General features: G+C 33.3%; 1 pseudogene; it reads left to right on the forward strand.

The window, feature by feature from the left end:
• The first annotated feature begins 471 nt into the window (after positions 1-471).
• Positions 472-20,673, forward strand: LOC149568257 (monocopper oxidase-like protein SKU5 pseudogene; annotated as a pseudogene).
• Positions 20,674-21,445: the final 772 nt, after the last annotated feature.

Raw genomic sequence — 21,445 nt, forward strand, 5'->3', positions numbered from 1 at the left:
AGATGATAGAACATTTTTGCACATGGCATTGTGTCCTAGTGGAGATGATAGTGTGTAGTTTTTTGCAGTGAGTTAATGGTTTTTTGATGAAATATGAAGGTGGAAAAAGGGATGTGGGTCCCATTAGGCATGCCAAAATATATACAAAAAAATCTAACCTGTTGAGAGCACACATAAACAAGAAAATTTAGTTACACATGTATATCAAAGATTTAAATGAGATTGAAATACAACTATCTATACTTGAGTTCTATAATCTGATGCAACTGAAATGAAAAGTCCTCATGCAACCTCAAAGCAACTCAATAAAGGGCATGCATGAGAGGCCTTTTTGGTGTGCTTTAGATTGGAGAGATGTGGATGTGCTCTCCCAAAATACAACTATGAATAAATCCCTTCAAACTGATACAAATGAATGCAAGTATGCAAATGTGAAGTTATACTAAAATGTATGTCAAATTATTTCAAGCAATGGCTATAAAAAATCCACCCTCAAAGGATTCCATGGATGTGAATATGGATGGAATTGATGCAGGTAAGAGGATGAATAACTAGGGTGAAAGGCTCACCCATCTATCCAAACCATCCTGAAAGAGTTAACACAATGGAAACAAAACACAAAGAACAACAACCGAAGGAGAGAGAAGAGCAAATAATTCTATTGATTCATCAATTCATCAAGATATCTTCATACATGCCTAGCTGTGAGGCCTTCTAGGTTATAGTCAATTACAATACATTCAGTTATGAAGATCCAACATCAAATTCCCACTTTCAGTTTTGCTCCCTAATCTGCTCTCTCAGAAGCTTGCCTAATTCTAAGCCTGAATATTCTGTTTATACTTGCCAAAACGGGCTTACAAATCATTCTAGAATAATTACATAAGAGGAAGGCTGACCCAAAAATAGTATGGACTCATCCCAAGAAAAGATCTTAACATAAATGTCATGAATGAAATAAATCTCACAAGTCATCTCGCAAAATCACATCCAACTACTGACACTCAGCATACACTGGGTAACTCGACACATGAAGAAACACTCAGCATACATTAGGTAACTCGACACATGAAGAAACACTCAACATACACTGAGTAAGTTGACACATGAAGGAATGCTATAGTAACTCAACACATGAAGGAAAACAGGGTTACTAGGCACATGAAGAAAGCAGGATTACTAGGCACATGAAGAAAACAAGATTGCTAGGCACATGAAGGAATTGCTAGGCACATGAAGAACTGCTAGGCACATGAAGGAATCTCTAGGAACATGAAGGACTACTAGGCACATGAAGGAATTGCTAGGCACATGAAGGACTGGTAGGCACATGAAGGAACTACTAGGTGAACAAAATGAGCAGGATAACAAGGCAACCTAAGATACTCCTGCATTAGACAACCGACGTTGAAAGAAATGATTCTCCTGAATCATTGAGATGTCCCAACCTGAGATGAATCCAACTCATATTGAGAAATCCATGAAGCATCTTCAATAGGTTTGTTCTTCCACTTCACCAAATATTCATAGTAATCTTTTCCTCTTGTACTCTTGCCAACTCTCTAATCCAATATCTGTTCAACTTCCTCAATCTATTTCTTAGGATAATCATCAGGTATAAAAACTTCATCCTCTGAGTCATGATACTTATACAAATCAGCAATATTAAATATAGGAGATATATCCATGTCATTAGGCAACTCAACTTCATAAGCATTACCACTATCAAACTTCTTAAGGATCTTACAAGGTCCAAATTTCTTCATCTTCAACTTACTATATGTTCCAACCAGAAATCTTCCTTTCTTTAGATAAACCATCACCTCATCACCACTTGAAAATCATGGTGTCTTCTAGACTAATCAACATTCTCCTTATACTTCTGATTTCTTTGTTCCAACCTCAATTTCACTTCCTTATGCAAGGACTCCATAAAATCAACAAATTTTTCTCTTGCAACACTTTTCTTTTCTTTATCAGCAACATCTCTCAAATCTGATATACCTCTAAGATGCATTTTGGTAACAATCTCAAAAGGTGTCTTCCCCGTACTCCTATTCACAGAATTATTATATGCAAATTCAGCTTGTGCCAATACCATCTCCCAATTACTCAGCTTATTCCCAACTAAAAATCTCAGCAAATTACCCAAGCTTCTATTCACAACCTCTATTTGTTCATTTGTTTGTGGATGGAATGTAGAACTAAACTTCAATTCAGTACCCATCTTCTTCCACAAAGTCTTCAAAAAATAACCAACAAACTTATTGTCTCTATCTGAAATAATACTTCTTGGTAATCCATGCAATCTCACAACCACTTTAAAGAAAAGTTTAGCAACATGCTCAGCATCTGATGTCTTCTCACATGGTATAAAATGAGCCATCTTAAAAAATCTATACACTACAACAAATATGGAATCATACCCTTTCACTATTTTAGGCAATCCAAGAACAAAATCCATACTAATGTCAATAATAGGTGTATACAAACCAATATTTTGACTCACTCCCTTTGCAACTTGAAAAACTCCACAACTCTTTACAAATTTTTGAACATCCTTATACATTTGTGGCCAATAATAATTCTCTTTAAGCAAACTCAATGTTTTATCAATTCCAAAATGTCCAACTAATCCACCATTATGCTTTTCCTTAATCAAATTCAACTTCATAGGACTTCTAGGAATACACAACTGGATGCCTTTGAACAACATACCTTCTTGAATGAAATACTCATCATACTTACTTATGTGATCTGTCAGATTTGGTGTTCTGCACTCTCTCCAAGCCTCAGAATAATTAGGATCAACATCATATAACTCTTTCATCTCATCAAAACCCAAAACTTTAACCTTTATTTCAGTAAACAAAGAATGTCTTCTACTCAATGCATCAACAACTTTGTTAGTAACTCCACTCTTATGTTTGATCACAAATGTAAAACTTTGCAAATACTCAACCCACTTCATATGTCTTTGATTCAATTTATGTTGACTTCTCAAGTATTGTAAAGCTTTATGATCAGTATACAACACAAACTCCTTAGGCATCAAATAATGTCTCCGTTTCTTCAATGCTTGAACAATAGCATAAAAATCTTGATCATACACAAAAGATTTCCTTTTAGCATCATTCAACTTTTCACTAAAGAAAGCAACAGGCTTACCCTCTTGACTTAATACAACTCCTATTGCATTACCACTTGCATCATATTCAACTTGAAAGACTTTGTTGAAATCAGGTAAAGCCAATATAGGTAATTCGATAACCTTTTGTTTCAAAGTCTCAAAACTCTTATAAGCTCCATGTGTCCACTTGAATTCCTTTTTATCTCCCCTCATTGTTTCAGTCATAGCATTACAAACAACATTGAAATTCTTTATAAACTTTCTGTAAAAACTAGCCAAACCATGAAATGATCTTACCTCGCCCACATTCTCAGGTGTAGGCCATTCCAAAATTGCTTTAACCTTCTCAAGATCCATCCTCAATCCATCAACTAAGATCACAAATCCTAGATACACAATCTCCTCTTGCATAAAAGAACACTTTTTCAAATTGATCAACAACTTTTCCTCTTTCAACCTCTATAATACTTGTCTAATATGCTCAAGATGTTCTCCCTTAGTCTTATTAAATATTAGAATATCATCCAAATAAACAATCAGAAACTTACCCAAGAATCTTTTCAGAACTTCATTCATCAACCTCATGAAAGTACTAGGTGCATTAGTCAAATCAAAAGGCATAACCAACCATTCATACAAGCCATATTTTTTCTTGAAAGCAGTCTTCCATTCATCACCTTCTTTGATTCTGATATGATGATAGCCACTCTTCAAATCAATCTTGGTAAAATACTTTGCTCCACTCAAACAATCCATTATGTCATCCATCCTCAGCATAGGAAACCTATATTTCACTATTATCTTGTTAATGGCCTTGGAATCAGTACACATTCTCCATTCTCCATTATTTTTAGGTACTAATATAGTAGGTACAACACATGGACTCAAGCTTTCTCTGATCAAACATTTTTGCAACAACTCATGCACTTGTTTGTTAAGTTCTTCATTCTCTGTAAGTGTCAATCTATATGGTGCTTTGTTTGGCAATCTAGCTCTACGGATTAGATCCATACAATGACTTATAATTCTTATTGGAGGTAAACCATCAAGAATATCATTAGCAATAATTTCTTTATACTCATTCAACAACTTTGCAATTTCTTTTGGTACTCAATCAATATTACCATCTATCATTTGGTCACCACTAACTAGCACTCGATTAACACTATTTTCTTGCACTCGGTGTCTATTGAAAAAAATCAGTTTTCTTTAAATTATAGTGAAATAGACTTGATTCTTTTTCATTTCCTTTTCAAATTGTTTCCCATTAACCAAGCAAATTTTTATAGCAGTACAATTAACCTCATTTGGACTTTCGATCAAAAGCAATAATGTTTGTTTCTTCCCATTTACCCAAAGAGTATATTGATTCAATCTTCCATCATGTACAACATATCTATCATATTTCCAAAGTCTACCCAATAAAATATGACAACAATCTATGGGCATAATATCACACAAAACTTCATCAAAGTAATGTCCAATTTTGAACTTCACAAGGCATTTCTCACTTACCAATATCTTATACTCATCTTTGATCCATGAAACATGATAAGGTTTGGGATGTTTCAGCCTCTACAACTGTAACTCTGTAACTAGCTCTTTTGATGCAAAATTTGTAGAACTTCCACTGTCAATCATCACTTTATAGCATTTTCCAGCCATCTTACATCTTTTCTTGAAAAGACTTCTCCTTAAAATAGGTTCCTCATCACCTCCCTTATTACATAAGGTTCTTCTCACTATCAAATTTTCTCCAACCTCATGTCCACTTGGTGAACTCTCAATTTCTTCTTGAATCATAACATTTCTATTATTCTGCCCACCTTTAGAAGATCTACATTCAAAGGATCTATGCCCTTCTTTTCCACATCTAAAACAATTACCATGAAATCCACCTCTAGAATAAGAATTACCTCTTTCTTGGTAAGAATTAGTGCCTCCTCGGTAAGAATTATGACTTTTCCATTCAGTCTTGACTTTGTCATCATTCTTCCATTCAGATTTGCCTTTATCCTGCACAAAACTTTTAGATCGACCACCTTCACCATAAGCTCTACCTCTACCTCTCTAGGATCTGCCACTTCTACCTCTCTGTCTTTGTTCATGCTTCTTTGTCAAGATCTCCTCAACCTTCAAGGCATACTGGTATGCTTCTTCTACACTTTCCAACTTCACAAAACTTATTTCATCTTGTATTCCAGATCTCAATCCATTAATGTACCTTGCAATTTTCTCAACATCATCATCCACATGTCCAGATCTGATGTCCAGTCTATAGAATTCCTTGGTATATTCTTTTATAGTCATGTCCTTTTGTTTCAAATTTGTCATCTTTTTCAACAAGCTAACTTGGTAATCAACAGGAAGGAATTTGTTCTTTACCTTGTTAACCATCTTTGGCCAAGTTCTGATCTTCTCCTTTCCTCTCCTTTGTCTATCAGTTTGCAAGTGCTCCCACCATAGTGATGCATGACCTTTTAGCCTAGTGACTACAATCTTCACCTTTCTATTATCAGGAGTGTTTTCATACTCAAAAAACTTCTCCATATCAGAGATCCAATCTAGCACAAAATTGGTATCAAATTTTCATCATAAGGAACAATTTCTATAGTAGGTTTTGAATTCACTCTAGACAATACTCTCAACCATCTTTCCTCATCTTGATCTTCTTCAGGTTCTAGATTATGGTTTGGTGCTGCCGCTTCATCATCACTTACATCATCAAGATGTGCTCCTCTCCTCTGGGCTGTCTCCACAACTTCTAATCTGGCTGCAATTTGTCTCAACTAGTCCAATATAGCATTATCAACATTATTTCCTCTACCATGAACCATCTTTACAAATCAAGTTCCTGCAAGATCGTAACCCTCTGCAAGTTATAGGTCAAATCCATAGATCTACCACCCTACAACCAAATCCAAATTAGGGTTCTACACGATCCAATCTCCACAAGGATGAACCTCAAGCTTTGATACCAACTGACATAGGCAAGAGGACAAATAACTAGGGCCAAAGGCTCACCTAGCCATCCAAACCACCCTACAAGGATTAACACAACAAAAATAAACACAAAGAACAACAACCAAAGGAGAGAGGAGAGAAAATACTTCTATTGACTCATCAATTCATCAAGATATCTTCATACATGCCCAGTTGTGAGGCCTTCTGGGTTGTGGAAAATTACAATACATTTAGTTACAAAGATCCAACAAAAAATTCACACTTTCAGTTCTGCTCCCTAATTTGCTCTATCAGAAGCTTGCCTAATTCTAAGCTTGAACATTCTATTTATACAACGAATTTATGGAGCACTATGTATGGAGCATTATTTATTAAATGAATTTAATACATTAGAGGGGAAGTATTTAAATTAAATTTAAATACATTAGGAAATGAACCTATTTAATTAAATAAGTAGAAGAATATGGAAAATATAATTAATTAATAAATAAATAATTATAATATCATAGGAATTATCAAATAAATTAATATAGTGTTTGGGATAATTTTAAGCATCTACAGTTAGTCTCAAATAAAAATTCAATATTCTCTCTAATTGGTTTAGGATTATATTCTTCTTCATTATAATCCAACATTTTCTCTTTAACTCCAAACTTTTCATCTACTTTTACATTTGCGCACTCAACAATAGTCTTAGTTCTTTAATTAAAACATCTATAAGCCTTGATTTTTAATGAATAACTAATGAACATATCTTCATCTTTTCTTGCTTCAAACTTACCAATATCATCATCTCTCTTTATGCAATACTTCCAAAATTTCTGAAATATTTCACAAAGGGTTCATGTACAAGCCATAATTCATAGGAAGTCTTGTCATCTTAAAATTGAAGCACTTCCATGTTAAGAGTGTTTATCTCTTTGAGTAAGTGGTTTGGGTCATGTAAAGTACCTTGAATAGGTCTTTGCATGGATTTGGCTATTTTCCCCCTATTTTGCTTCTCTCTCTCTCTCTCTCTCTCTCTCTCTCTCTCTCTCTCTCTCTCTCTCTCTCTCTCTCTCTCTCTCTCTCTCTCTCTCTCTCTCTCTAGCCTCTTTCTGACAATTTTCTTTATGAAATTTTTTGGGTCAAATATGACCTGAAGGGTCAAGGTCGACCTCAACCCAGACCTAGGTCAAGGATGACCTTGACCCTAATCTAGGGTAGGGTCAACCTCATCCCTCACCCTAAGTCCAATTTTTAAGTTTTGAGAGTTTTTGGATATCGAGCCTCATAAAGTTTCATTTTCCCACTTCTAGGTAGGATGTTTCAAGTTTTAGAATGGTAAAATCTTAAATTGCATTTAATCTAGGTCCATTTCTAGGGGTTAAGGTTAATTGGGATTTAATGCTCCCATTTAGACCCTCTCTAGAAGTTTATGCCCTAGATCTCTATATAAGGAAGCCTTCTTTCCCCATTTGAGGATCTACACACTTTATTATTAAGGAGCTACCTATATGAAGTTTTGATTGACTATGAGAGAATCTACTATCCATTATCAAGCATTCAAGCATTCAAGTGTTTAAGCATTCAAAATCCAATTCAAGGAGGTTCATTGTTAGCTATTGAAGGATTCAATCTCTATGGAGCCCTCTTGTTGAAGATTTCTCCATCCACATTCATCTAAGCCTCTTCCTATATAAAGATCCATTCAAGATTGGCATTAATGATCTAATGACATTGATTTGAGACATCCTACATACATTTCTACATTTATTTCGAGTATTCGTGCTTGTGGATTCAAGGATTCAAATCCTCCACAAGGATTTGCATATAAGCAAGGTGAATAGTATCATTTTCTTTATTTATACATATTGCATTTTGAATTATATTTCAAGATTGATTCCAAACTGGGGTTTGACCAAGGCAAACCTCCCATCCCAACAAAAAAAAACTTTTTCTTGTAGATACATGTGTGGAATAGAGAATTAAAGTGTAGATTTGGACACCCTTTTCGTCAAACTTGTGGGATCCACAAACATAAATTTCATCAGAGAAGTGCAGGTCAAGGTCAAATTTTTGGGGTACATTGTGCACCAAGGTAAGATTATGCCCTACTATCTGGGTCAAGGTTGACCTACCTTCAAAAGGACAAATTTTTTTCTCCTTTTCTCCTTTTCAACATTTCCAGTTTGGAATAGGTTGTAAAATTTCTTGAAACTATAACAGACATTAGAAATCAACATTTTCCAGATTTATCCTACCTTGAGGTTAGTATTTGTCTTTTATTCATTCTATATTTCAAGTAAATATTTTCTATAGTAGATTATAGGATCTACTCCTTTCTTCATATTCTCCATTGTTTGATTCATTTGTGCATTGATCACTTTCTTGTGATTGATCAATTTGGATTATTCCTTTTGGGAATTTGGGTTGAGGATAGATCATATTTTGTTCCTATTTATTTTCTTTCTATTCATATATTTTATCCTATTTAGTATATAACTATATTGACCACTTCTCTCCAAAATGTCTTGGATACATCATTCTCAAACATCATGACTCTTGTTACTTTTTTCATAAATCTATTTCTTCTTTCAACAATCCCATTTTTCTCAGGAGTCTTAGGTGTTGATAGTTGACTCTTGATGCCATTTACTTCACAAAAGGTGTTAAACTCTCTTGAGATAAAATATCCACCTCTATCTTTTCTCAAACATTTTACCTTTACTTGAGATTCATTCTCAACTCTACTCTTAAACACCTTAAAATTTTCAAATTTGCCTCAGAGTTTTCTTTAAGAAATACTTCCCACATCATTCTAGTGAAATCATCTACAAAAATCATAAAGTATATTTCACCATATAAACCTCTTCTTCTAGCAGAACCACTCAAATTTGTATGAACAATTTCTAAGTTTTCTATGGTAGTGAACTTCTCACTAGGAGAAGAAACTATTTTCTACTTCACCATAACACATTCTTTGCACACAACATTAGTAGGCTTCACTATTCTAGATAGATCTCTGACAAAAAATGTGCTACTAGCCTTCACAATATTATCAAATTTTATATGAAAAAATATTCTATGCTATAACCAACTATTATCCAAGTCATCTTTGTGGGTTTTATTTGAAAAATATTACCTTGGGATGTCGTACTAGTGCCAATAAACTTACCATCTTTATCCTTGATAATGAATGTCTTCTTTATGAATTGTTGCTTATAAAGTTTATCAACTAATTGTCCAAAACTCAATATCTATGCTTTAATCCATCAACAAAATAGACATCATTAGTGTTAGTCTTTCCATCAAGAGTAATAGATCCTATTCCCTTAATATGAAAAGTTGTATTAATACCAATTCTAATAATTCCTCCATCATGATTAGTAAACTTAACAAACTTATTCATATCTCTAGTCATATGATGCAAACATCCACTATCTATAACCCAATCAATTCTCTTTTCAGTTTTTTCTTATATAGATTCTTAAAAAAAAATTTCTTCTTTTATAGCTACAAATCCTAATTCATCACCACTTTCATTTTGAACTCTTTCTTTAAACTCATCATCTTCATTTTCATACAAACAATCTCTAGGCCTTCTAGATTTTAAATTTTTCTTATAATTTTTCTCTCTTTTAGGATGCTTAGAAGTATAGTGACCATATTCATTACAAGTCCAACATTTAAAAGTTCTCTTACCATGTGGTTGTCTCCTTACAAGTAGGAAAAATCCTTCTTCAATTCTTCTATCCTCCTTAGATCTAGATCTGTTGCTATTAACATAGTCTCCACTAGTACTTGCACCTCTTGATAAATAAGGGTTAACACTTAATGCACTAAAGGCTATCTCCACTCTTAGAAAATCTCCAAATTTCTTCAAGCTTTCTTTTGTTGCTTCCAATCTTCCAAGCAGTATCACTCTCATTAATTTCTTAGTGCAGAGTATCACTAGTCGAATCATCTATGATGTTTTCTTGAATGGTGATGTCTAAGTTTTCAAGATCTTCCAAATAACCTCATTATTAGATTTAGAACCATTAGAAGACTTAATACATGCAAAAATTTATGATATTCTACCAATATAACTTCTTACAGATTCATCTTCCATCATTCTAGCATCTGAATATATCTATTTCTATAATATGATTCTTTTAGCATGCACATCACCTTTAAATATAGTTTCTAAAGCCTTACATATTTTATGACATGTATATGAGGATTTTACTCAATTTTTTTTGTTCTTAGGAAGAGATGACAAGAATGCTTCTTTGGAAAGCATATTGCACATAAACAAATCACTTTCAGCTTTATTGCATTCCTCAAGTTTTCTTTCTTTCACAGTCTTCTTTCCATTCTTTGTCATCAACCAATACCTTGGACCCATAAATAGAAATTGAATCAGTCATCCAACTATTAATTTTTTTATCAACCTTATTAATCCTTAACCATTTGAGCAATATAATTAGCAACAATAAGAAGATACTCATATACAATAACACCATATATGTTAACTAGGGAAAGCCTTGATCAGAGGGAAATCCCCGGTGAGGATGGTACCCACAAAATGATGTACTAATATACAAGTTCCTTGTTAAGGGATAAAATCTAATAGGAGCCAATGAAATACATTTAGTACATATCAATCCCTATTAGGATACTTTGAATGTGTGTTAGGAGATTCCAACCCTATTAGCAGTTGTAGAAAGTAGAAGGATCCACTGTCCAAACAACTTTAGGTGCAAGACCACCAAACTCACTATTCAACTAGTCTCTACATTATTCCTTGCAAAATAATATAAATTAAATAATTTTTAACTCATCTATCCTCTTGACCAGACTAATCCTCTTTCAAATCTCAATACCAGATCTTCTAACTTGTATCCAATAATCCCTTGGATCACTTACATGCATTTACCAAATTCACATATCACTTGTACACTTCACACTTCTTACATAAATCACACACTTAAAAATAAGGAAAATAAATTTCCTTTATACCATATCCTCAAAATAATTCCTTGAGATGGCCTTGAGGCTTTTCCAATTAATTATAACAGGACCTCATTAAGATACTACAATAATTTTACAATTACACAACATTTTTGGCTCATAGTCTTCACAACTTCTCACATGTCTAATTTTTGACCTTGCACACTTAATGACATAATCATCAGGATATCTATTGGCACTGTCTACCTATTCTCATCATGATTCTATCCCTGTAAATAGATACAATCTGAAACTGCTTATCAGGTATTATGTCTACTTATGACCTTTTGTAATTCATTAATAACTTCCATATGTCTTCAAATCTCTATATGTGCACTTGTCAAAATTATAAGGACATAAAATAGAATACATCTTAATCTATGATTAACTTGATTATCAATACATAGTCCGTATAATCTTTTTCTCTATCTACTACTTTACCAGTCTTCATAGAAATAATGCTATGTTGACATTAATGACAAACATAGTCAGGAATGCAACATGTAAATCATGTACATAGTCTCTCTAATTCTTAGGATACTCTCCCAAAGGAATAACATCAACATTCATGCTAACAACCCAAAGCACTCTTTATCATCTTTCTTGATTCTTCTACAATCTTCCCAAGTGAAAATGTTGTTACTTGAAAGTATTTTTGAATGTCAATGTTACCATCAAACATTTTGGTAAAATCCTACGGAAAACCTATAAATAGTGATTCAAGAGGTGATCTTGAAGTAATAGCTTGTGATGTTTTAGTTGCCTTAGAAGGTGTTTCTACAACTGCAATCTATCTCTTCTTAAATATAGGTGTTTGAGTTACAAGTGGTTGGGATGGTTGAATATCCATATGATCTTTTAGTTCTGGATCTTTTTCTTCCTTTTCTTCCTCTTTCTCTATTTGTTCTTCTATTTTATTTTCTTCTGCTCTTTCTATTTTCTTTAAGAAAATAGTTCATTTTGTGGTCTCCTAAAAAATGTTTAACCAATTTATTATGTAGTCAAAATCTACGCTCTCTGGAGTAGGTACCAAAGATAACTTTGTAAGTGTTATCTTCCCACACAAAATTATAGAATTCTCTTTTCTCTTTTTATCCTTTTCTTCTTCTAAACTAGTATAGTATTCAGTGTGGAATAATTTAAAATTTCTAACTTCTTGGTTTTTTTTGTCCCACAGAGGGGTCATCTTTAGCATTAGCAAAGGGTTCTTCACTAGTATGCATAGTTATTATGGATCCCCCTATCATCACAATGTAATCTTTTACTTCTCTATCCATAACATTATCATCTTTCTCATCTTCTTCTGTTGCTACTAGAGTAGACTCTATCATTTCTTTTACTAGTACCTCCTCTACCTCCTTGATTACCTCTTCATAGACAACTCCCATTAGTAGTATTGACCTCTTCTTATTTCTTAGAAGTGGTGCAATTTTCTTTCATATGGATTCCATTTCTTCAGAACTCCAAATTTCATAGAGTTTCTTGATTGGATGGTATCTTATTTTCTTATCCTCTACCTTGATTCTAGCTCTTTCCTCAATTAATCTATTATACAATTCCTTTAGAATATTTCCATATATATACACACACACACACACACACACACACACACACACACACACAAATAATTGTTTGAAGTCTATCATGTACCTTATCACTTCATTCTCCAACTTCCTCTTATACATAGGATCAAATAGATCATAATAATTATTTAACTCAATTAGATTACCATCCATGATTATCATTTGGTTCATTCTGCCAATTTTTGGCTTCAACTCTTTATTTTCTTCACACTTCTCTCTTCTTCTTGTGGTTGTGGTTATGGCTTTGGTTGTGATTGAGGTGGGGTAATTTTCCCTCTCATTCTCCTTGGTGTGTTCTCTTTTTCCTTTGTTGTCTTCTTCCCAACATAAGTCATCATACCTTTAGGTTTCTTTCTAGGTCCTGGAGGAGTAACTATTTCCTTAATCCACTTTGATCTCTTGGGTATAACTACCTCTTTTTCTTCCTCCTTTTCATTCTTAATTGGCACAAGAGTTACTGGTGGTGAGGTCCTTATGTACCTTCTTGAAACTACAAGTAATTTAATCTTAGTGATTAGTGTTACATCTTCCTCTTTTTGATCAAGTGGTTTAGCTACTAGAGGAATATAACTAATAGGTGCTAATGGTGGATTGCTAGTTTTAAAATATAAAGGTTACACTAGAAAGATGTTACTTTTTTCTATTGCCTTCATCTCTGCTATAGTGTTTTTGGCCTCTACAAACTCTTCTTTAGTCATCCTTATTTCTTTAAGATTTTTCTTATCATCTTTTTCTACTAATTTCTTGGCTGCCTTATATGGCTGCAATTGTTGTGCCTCAGCCAATCTCTCTTCTATTGTTCCCCATTTTTCACTCTCATCATCTACATCTTCCTTTAATAATTTTGTAGCATGCTCAATTATTTTAGCCTTAGTGACTTCATAACCCAAGGTGTCAACAAACATTACTGTAAGTATAACTGCCTCCTTGCATGTTCTATTGGTTTCAATAATAAAGCATTGTTGGACTAACTGCCAATGTTCCTCTTCAAGATTCATGACATAGATTAACAAACTCCTATGTTCTATAAGTTTAGTGGTTGTATCAGGCATTGATAGGTCAATCTTTTGGTGCATCAACAACTCAAGATTGTAACAAGTGGTTATCAAAGCTTGGTCATAGGTTCAAATCTCCTTGTGTAACACTTAGGGGGCATTGTTGGACTAACTATCAATGTTCCCCTTTGGGATCTATGACATGACTTAACTACCTCTTGTGTTCTATAATTTTACTAGTTGTATCAGACATTGATAGGTCAATATTTTGGTGCAACAAAAACTCTATCTTCTAACAAGAATATCTTCTTTTTATGTCTTTCTATAATTAACTTTGATATCCTTATTCTTCCTTTCATCCATGATTGAAATGATTTTATAAAATTATTTATAGTCATAAGAATATAGTCTTTAGGTATTTTCCTATAGAAGTAACTCACCATTTCCATTGTACACTTGTTTGACTTCCATTTTGAATTTGACATATTTGGGAATCTCTTCATGACATGAAAGAATAGGTATGTGATCAGAGACTAAAATCTAAAGGTTGCATTTCTTGATTCTTTACAAGTTATCAAAGAGTTGTTGCTTTAAAATTTCACACAAATTGACTTCATTTTTCTCAATATACATTTTATAAGCTGCATCAATGATGCCTACAAAGATTTCATCTTCTCTTGAACTTGAAATCATCTTGCAGGATAAGATTTTATTTATAAATCTCACATCATCTTGTTCAATCATACTCAACACAATACCTGTACCATTCCATTTGTTTTTATTGTTGGCTAGCACTATTTTCTTCTCATTCTTCTCATTGATGGGAATTTTTCCTTTGTTTCTTAGGCCTATCACCTCATGATTTTGGTCACTTATAATATCAACTACTTGATCTTCTAACAAAAAATGTTCTCATGTAATCTACTTAGGATAACTCTTTGCTAGACCCAACTAATATTGCAATATATTTTTAGGTGATGATGCTATGAATGTCTATAAAAGAGTCATATCATTTGTTATATTATCATTTATGTCAAAGTCTTAATTGTCTAGACATTATGCTAACTTAGGAAAGTACCATATTATTTGATTGATAAAGAGTATTTGAAGAAAGTATTGAAGATAGGGTTGATATGTAAGGTATTCAATGGGTACTTAAATGGGCTAGACAATGATCATGCAATATTGGTTTGATTGTTTTACAATTATGTATTGTCGACAAGCATTGAAGATCACAGTCCTAACCAATCACAAGTTAATAAAGGGATATTGTATTCACTGAGTGACTATAGTATTACTTGAGTGATTGTAAGGAAGATGAAGAACATAGTATCACTAGGGCGAGTTAGTATTAACTAAGTTATATGTTGCCCAAGTAAATGTAATGTTTATTTAGTGATAACCAAATGAACAAGTTTTAGCAATTGGAATCCGAGGCCAACTTTTCATGGAAATTTAGAAAGTTTGAGAAGGTCTATTACGAGAGTCAAGGTTTGTTGCAAGATCAATGATGAATAAAAATCAAGCTCATGATGAAGGAAAATGAAGAAGGATAAGGGTTGACACAAAGTTCTATGAAAATTTATACTTTTTATGTACCTATATTCATTGTATGAAAGAATTCAATTGTAAACCTTAGATTGATAATTTTTCGTTAAGCATCAAAAGATGGAAGGATCTAGAAGCATTGCAAAATGTGTTTAAGGAGGATAAAATGATAGTTTAGGCTGTTGGGCTACTGATTTGCTAAGTTGGTTTGAAGTGGTTGATGATTTCATTATGATTCTATTTGAGAGTTGTGGAATGCAAAGATGTTGAAGGTGAAGAAAAAAGAGTTAAGCCAAGCTGGGTAGAGAGAGAAGAGAAAGGAGTTTGTGGATGACAAAATTACTGAAGTGAGTAAAAGATAGAGAATGAACAAGAGTTGATATTTGATCAAGAAAAGGTACTTTCTATTCTTATATATCACTTTGCACAATTATTGTTTAACCATTGTAGCATAAAATCTTAGAAGCACTGAGTGGACCTAACAAGTTTGTGAATTGCTATATGGTAACATCAATTAGTGGTGTCTACAAGTCCTTTAAATCAGGCCACTCTTTTTAGTCCTAGACATGGAGTGATGAGGTCAAGATGATATTTTGGTGAAATCCTCTAACAAGGTCACCTTAACAAAGTGTATGTCACCTTTAACAAGGTAGTCTCCTAATAGAGATCACTTCAGAAGAGTAAATTTTTTGGGTTGTTGATCTTTGTGGGTTTTCCCTTAATAGTGTTTCTATGTTTAATATTGGTGTCAAAATTGTATGAATATTATTTGTGTGGAAACTTTATTTATATGTTTTATAGTTTACTACAACTTGGTAATAACTAAGTTATCACTACATAATAACTAGAAATTTACTGATAGTCAATAATGAAAGGAACAATTTGGAAGGAAATTAATGTATGAGTTAAGTTTTATGTTGGATATGTCCATAGAGTGATTAGATGTATTGAAATTATTATTAATTTTTATACTTATTTGATGGTGATGAAATGTTGAAGGGACTATGAGATAACTAGAGATAACTGATTCACCCCCCTCTTAGCTATCTAGCAAGTTGGTATTAGAGCACAAGTGATTGAACGAAGAAGATTAAAGAAACTTGAGAAAAAGATCAAGATGCATAAAGAGAGCCACCGAAGATGAATAAGGAGAACTTTTTCTCTTATAAAGACCAAATGAAGCTACATCTTTCAAGTATTAGACATGATGTTATACATTGGTTGGAAAATGAATATGTTACACTTGTTGGTCCTCTAATTTTGGATCAAATGAATGAGAAGAGGATGTTGGAAATGTAAGAGAGTAATTGAGAGGGGAGGGATGAATCAGTTACAACAAAATAAATTCTTGTCCCTTAGATGTCAATACAAGCTTTCATTGACCATGCAATATTGTTCTACTCAGTTAATACTAGAATGTTATTGACACTTAGTTAACAAAGCAATCTTATGATTATTAATCTATTATAACCTTAAGTAAATTAGTTGCAAAAACATAAAACATAAAAAAAACATGAACACATATGACACCAAGATTTAACATGGAAACCCAATTTGGGAAAAACCATCTTGCAACTAGTCACAATAATTTTCACTCCTATGTAGTGAGCCTTGTTAGGAGCCAACCCTGTTAAAGGTTACAATATATATTCTTAAGTATGACCTTATTAGAGGATTTAGATCACCCTATTAGGAGTGGCCTGGTTAGAGGTCTTCAAACACTTCAATCTTGAAATGTCACCTTGTTAAAGGATTTATAAAATGATTGTTAAGTCAACTCTATTAAGAGATTTCTTTACTATTGCAATGGTTAGAAAGCAACAAATTTTTTCACCTGATTTATGAAGAAACTTCCTTTGCAAATTCAGATCTTTATTCTAGCTTGACCTCTAAATCCTTCCTGATCAGATGTTCTTTGCAACTTATCTTCCACACTTGTCTTCTCTTTCTTTTCCTTCTCTTACATAGACATCTTATTTCATAGTCCACTTATTCCATTCATCTTCAAAACTTGACCTTTCTTATATAACATAAGATTAAACAAGTTTTATTGAATACCCTTCCAATTAATCAATAAATATCCAAATAGTCTACCCATTTAATAAAATATTAGACAATTACATTCTGCTATCACTCAGTCAATACTAAGATTGAATAGTTAGTCAATACTGCAAGTTCTTTGATGCCTGACCACTCAGTCAATACTGCAAGTAGGAATCCCTTCATAAACCAACTACTCAATTAATACTAGAGAAATAATCTTTACCCCACTGCTCAATCAATATTGAGATATACAAGGTCAATACTGCAAACTCTACACTGTTTAGTTAATACTGACATTTGTGTAACATCAATGACAACATACAATTGAAGCATTACTTTCAAAAAGCTCCCTATTTGGCATTAATGACAACACAAAATGTCAACATAGACTAATAAATATGTGAGCAATTATATAATATCCTTACTTTCATTTTGCTTCTCATCCATACCAACCCCCTCTGAGATTCTGCTTGGATTTGTCTCTATTGCTTTCCTATCAACACTCTATCACCATTTTCTCCCTCTTTGCCATATATTCCATAATTTTCATATCTTCCTTATAAGATACAATAACTCTCCCTCTTTTACACTAACACTAAGCTCTCTTTCATTCTTCCTTGATTAACTCTCAATCCACTATTCCTTATTGCCATTATTGAATTCTCCCTCTTTGACATCAAATGCCAAAGGATACAAAATTTGAAATTATAATATACCTTTTGTACTTATTCATATGAAATATGCTCTACATTTTGTTGGGACTCAAAATTGAAGCCCTAATTTTGAGTACCATCCTAAAAATTAAGCCCTATAAACGCTTTTGCTGCATGTGTACCTAGCTATCCATTTGAGGCCTAAGATATGTTTAATACTTTTAGCACCTTTCATTTAGTATATCCACTCATCCCATGAATATATATTGTCATTATAAGTCATTGTGTGAAGTGCCATTTTGAGCAATGACCAAATTTGCATTTATGCCTTAGTGTCAAACAATGACAGGAGGCCTTGTTTGCAATTGAATATCTTGCACCCAATAATGTTTTGTGACTTACCACTTTGGGAGTGTTTAGTGTCCATAAAAAAGAGCCTATGTTTCATATTTTGAGTCATTTCAAATCTGTTTGACTAGGTTTTGAATCCCTCAAAGTTGGTCATTTATTGTTGTCATGCTAATGCAATTTGTTCTGAATTCTAGGAAGCCCTATTTGACTTGTTAAAACTTTGAACCAATTGACCAAAATGATAAAATTCCTTTGGGATTTCATTTTAGAGGTTAGATACTTGTTATGTTTCAATTTTTAGCTTATGAAGAATCTATTTGATTAGTTTTCGAACACGATTCCAAATGCAATTTGTGATTTTTTATTGGTGTCATAAACTGCAGATTGGTCAGTACCCCTATTTGTGATATCCTATCTTTGAATCCATGATAGATGAGATAGAATGGATTTTATTAATGCGTTCTACTCTAAAAATTCTTTAGGTGTGCTAAGTTTCAAGTCTTGATGAATTTGTTTGCACATTTTCCCAGGTCCATTTTGTTTGCAAAAAAAGTTTTTCTGCCAGTGTTTTCAGTTTGCAAATTTGAGTAGCCTACTTTGACCGCTTGCCAAATTCACCCCATTATTTATCATGAGACCTAATTGTAGATTTATATTTTCCTCATGAAAGTGAACCACTGTCCCAGTTCCCACTCCCACAGGTGTCAGTTTGCCTAGTTTTTAAAGCCAAATCCAAACACATTTTATTATTTTTTGACATGTTTTCTTGGAGGTAGTTTTAAAAGGACAACTTTGACAGTCAATATCTTTTGACTTAGAATTCATCATGAGATGAGATTCAATAGGATAGGAGTGTGTAGAACAAAGAATCAGTATGTTCGATTCCAAAGCTCGATCAGGTGTTTTGGTCAGCTTTTAAGGCTAGTCAAAGGACCTCTTGGTGTGAAACTGATAGTTTTTAGATTAATGATAAAATGAGTTTTAATTGATATTTCAGTGGTCGAACTTAATTTTGATCAATTTGATAGGTTCAATGGACTAGCTTGGAATGTTAGTTGTTTGAAAATATTTTTTTTTAGCCAAACCCACTTTGGACTCGACTAATTTTGCTAGCCTAATAAGACAATCATGAGTTTTTCAAAGATGTTAAGGATGAAATCACTATGATTTTATTCATCATAATCACTAGAAATTTGTACATGATATTTAAAAAAAAATTGGATGTATGAGTGGTACACATGGTAAAAGAGAATTGAACATTTAATCAAGGCCATAATTTTTCAACTAGTGAGATGGTTTTTAGTATAATGAAGGAAGTTATAGGCCACAATTGTCACAATTCTTGAAAGATATAATATTGTTGTGTATGAATCCATTTTGTTTAAAGAAATATATGATGTGAGTCAAAGATAGGCTAATTACTTCATCTCAATAACATGTGGAGGATTAGTTGTGAACCCCAGAGCAGTGATTCCTGTTCCCTTTGGAACTCCAGATAGAGACTTTAGTATTGTAATTAGTGACTAGTACATCAAGAGTCACAAGGATCTGCAAAAGGCCATTAATTATGGAAAGGACCTTGGAATGCCCAATGGTGTGATCTTTAATGGAAAGGGCCCTTACCTATACAATAGTTTAGTCCCTGCTAAAATTGGGTATGAGACATTCAATGTGGAGCTTGGGAAAACCTATCACTTCAGGATACATTATGTTGGAATTTCAACCTCGCCCAATGTTAGAATTCATGATCTATGTTTCTTCTAGAGATAGAAGGATCTTATACAATACAACAATATTACAAAAACTTGGATATACATGTTGGCCAGTCATATTCATTTTTGGTAACAATGGACCAAAATGCAAGCAGTGATTACTATATGGTAGCAAATGCTCGCTTTTTATAATACCACCATTTGGGTCAATGTAATTGGTGTTGCAATTTTGCACTATTCCAACTCGAAGGGTAAATTAGTTGGATCTCTTCCTGATGTTCCAAATGTTTTCTATGATAAGTACTTCTAAATGAACTAAGCAAGATCTACTAGGTGGAATGTATCTGCCAGAGCTACTAGGTCAAATCCAAAAGGTTCTTTCAAATATGAATAAACAAATGTCACTCAGGTCTATATGCTAAAGAAAAAACTACCTGAAATGATCAAGGGGAAATGGTGATGCACTTTCAATGGGATTTTTTTTACTATGCACCCGCAACTCCTCTCAAACTTGTTGATTGGTTTAATCTACCTAGAGTGTGCAAGCTTGATCTTCCAGAAAGAATGACGAACTAACCTCTAAGATTGACACATTTGTAATAAATGACACCTTTAAAGGAATTCATGGAAATTATATTATAGGATAATAACACCTCAGTTTAGAACTATCATGTGGATGACTATGCTTGCTTTGAAATTAAATCCTATACTGATGGTTAATCCTTCTACATAGGATCTTAACCCTTTTGTGCAAAAATTAGACATTAGCATCCAAATGAGGATTAAAATGAGGCATCTCCAATGTTGAAGCCTAGAAGACTCACTTGTTGGAGGTGGAGATAAAGATAGTTGTAGATATTTCAGACTCATAAGAATTGTGATCACTTGGTGCATTCCATTGAGCAAGTTCAAGATAAGATTTACATAGGAAAGATTGAAAGCTAAGAGAATCAACATTTTTGGATGTGCACTTAAGAAGGGAGACCATGTTATAGAGATGTTTACCTCCACCAGATTTGGAAACCAAAGAAGTAACTTTGCTCAGGAAGATTTTTCTCCAAGCAACATGAGATTGATATTGAGCTGTGTGGCACAAAGTATACCCCAACAACAAAGCATTGTTTCCTCCAAGAGATGTATTATTGTTTATGAACTGTCATGTTTTTTCCATTGCATATTTTTCTTCATCGAAGAAAATTATTCCCAACTCAAAATTTGTAGACTAGTTGGGTCTTTCCTAGGATGTACATTTTTTTTGTTGTGTGTGAAATCACACCCGAATGAAATAGATTGGATACAACAGGTGCGGATCGCAGTGAGAAGGGAATGGTAAATAATTTCTTTAATCTCACATTGAAGGGGTGGGTAGATTTTAAATGTTTAAATATGCCAATATTTATAACATACAATGTCCAATAAGATGCTAAATTTTAAAGCCTGAGATAGCTTGCATTGTGGGCCTTGACCACGACAAGCTTGGAGGTTAAAGAGT

This window comes from Cupressus sempervirens, chromosome 3, assembly GCF_028749045.1.
Source record: "Cupressus sempervirens isolate cs-2001-9-10 chromosome 3, ASM2874904v1, whole genome shotgun sequence".
Classification (NCBI taxonomy): Eukaryota; Viridiplantae; Streptophyta; class Pinopsida; order Cupressales; family Cupressaceae; genus Cupressus; species Cupressus sempervirens.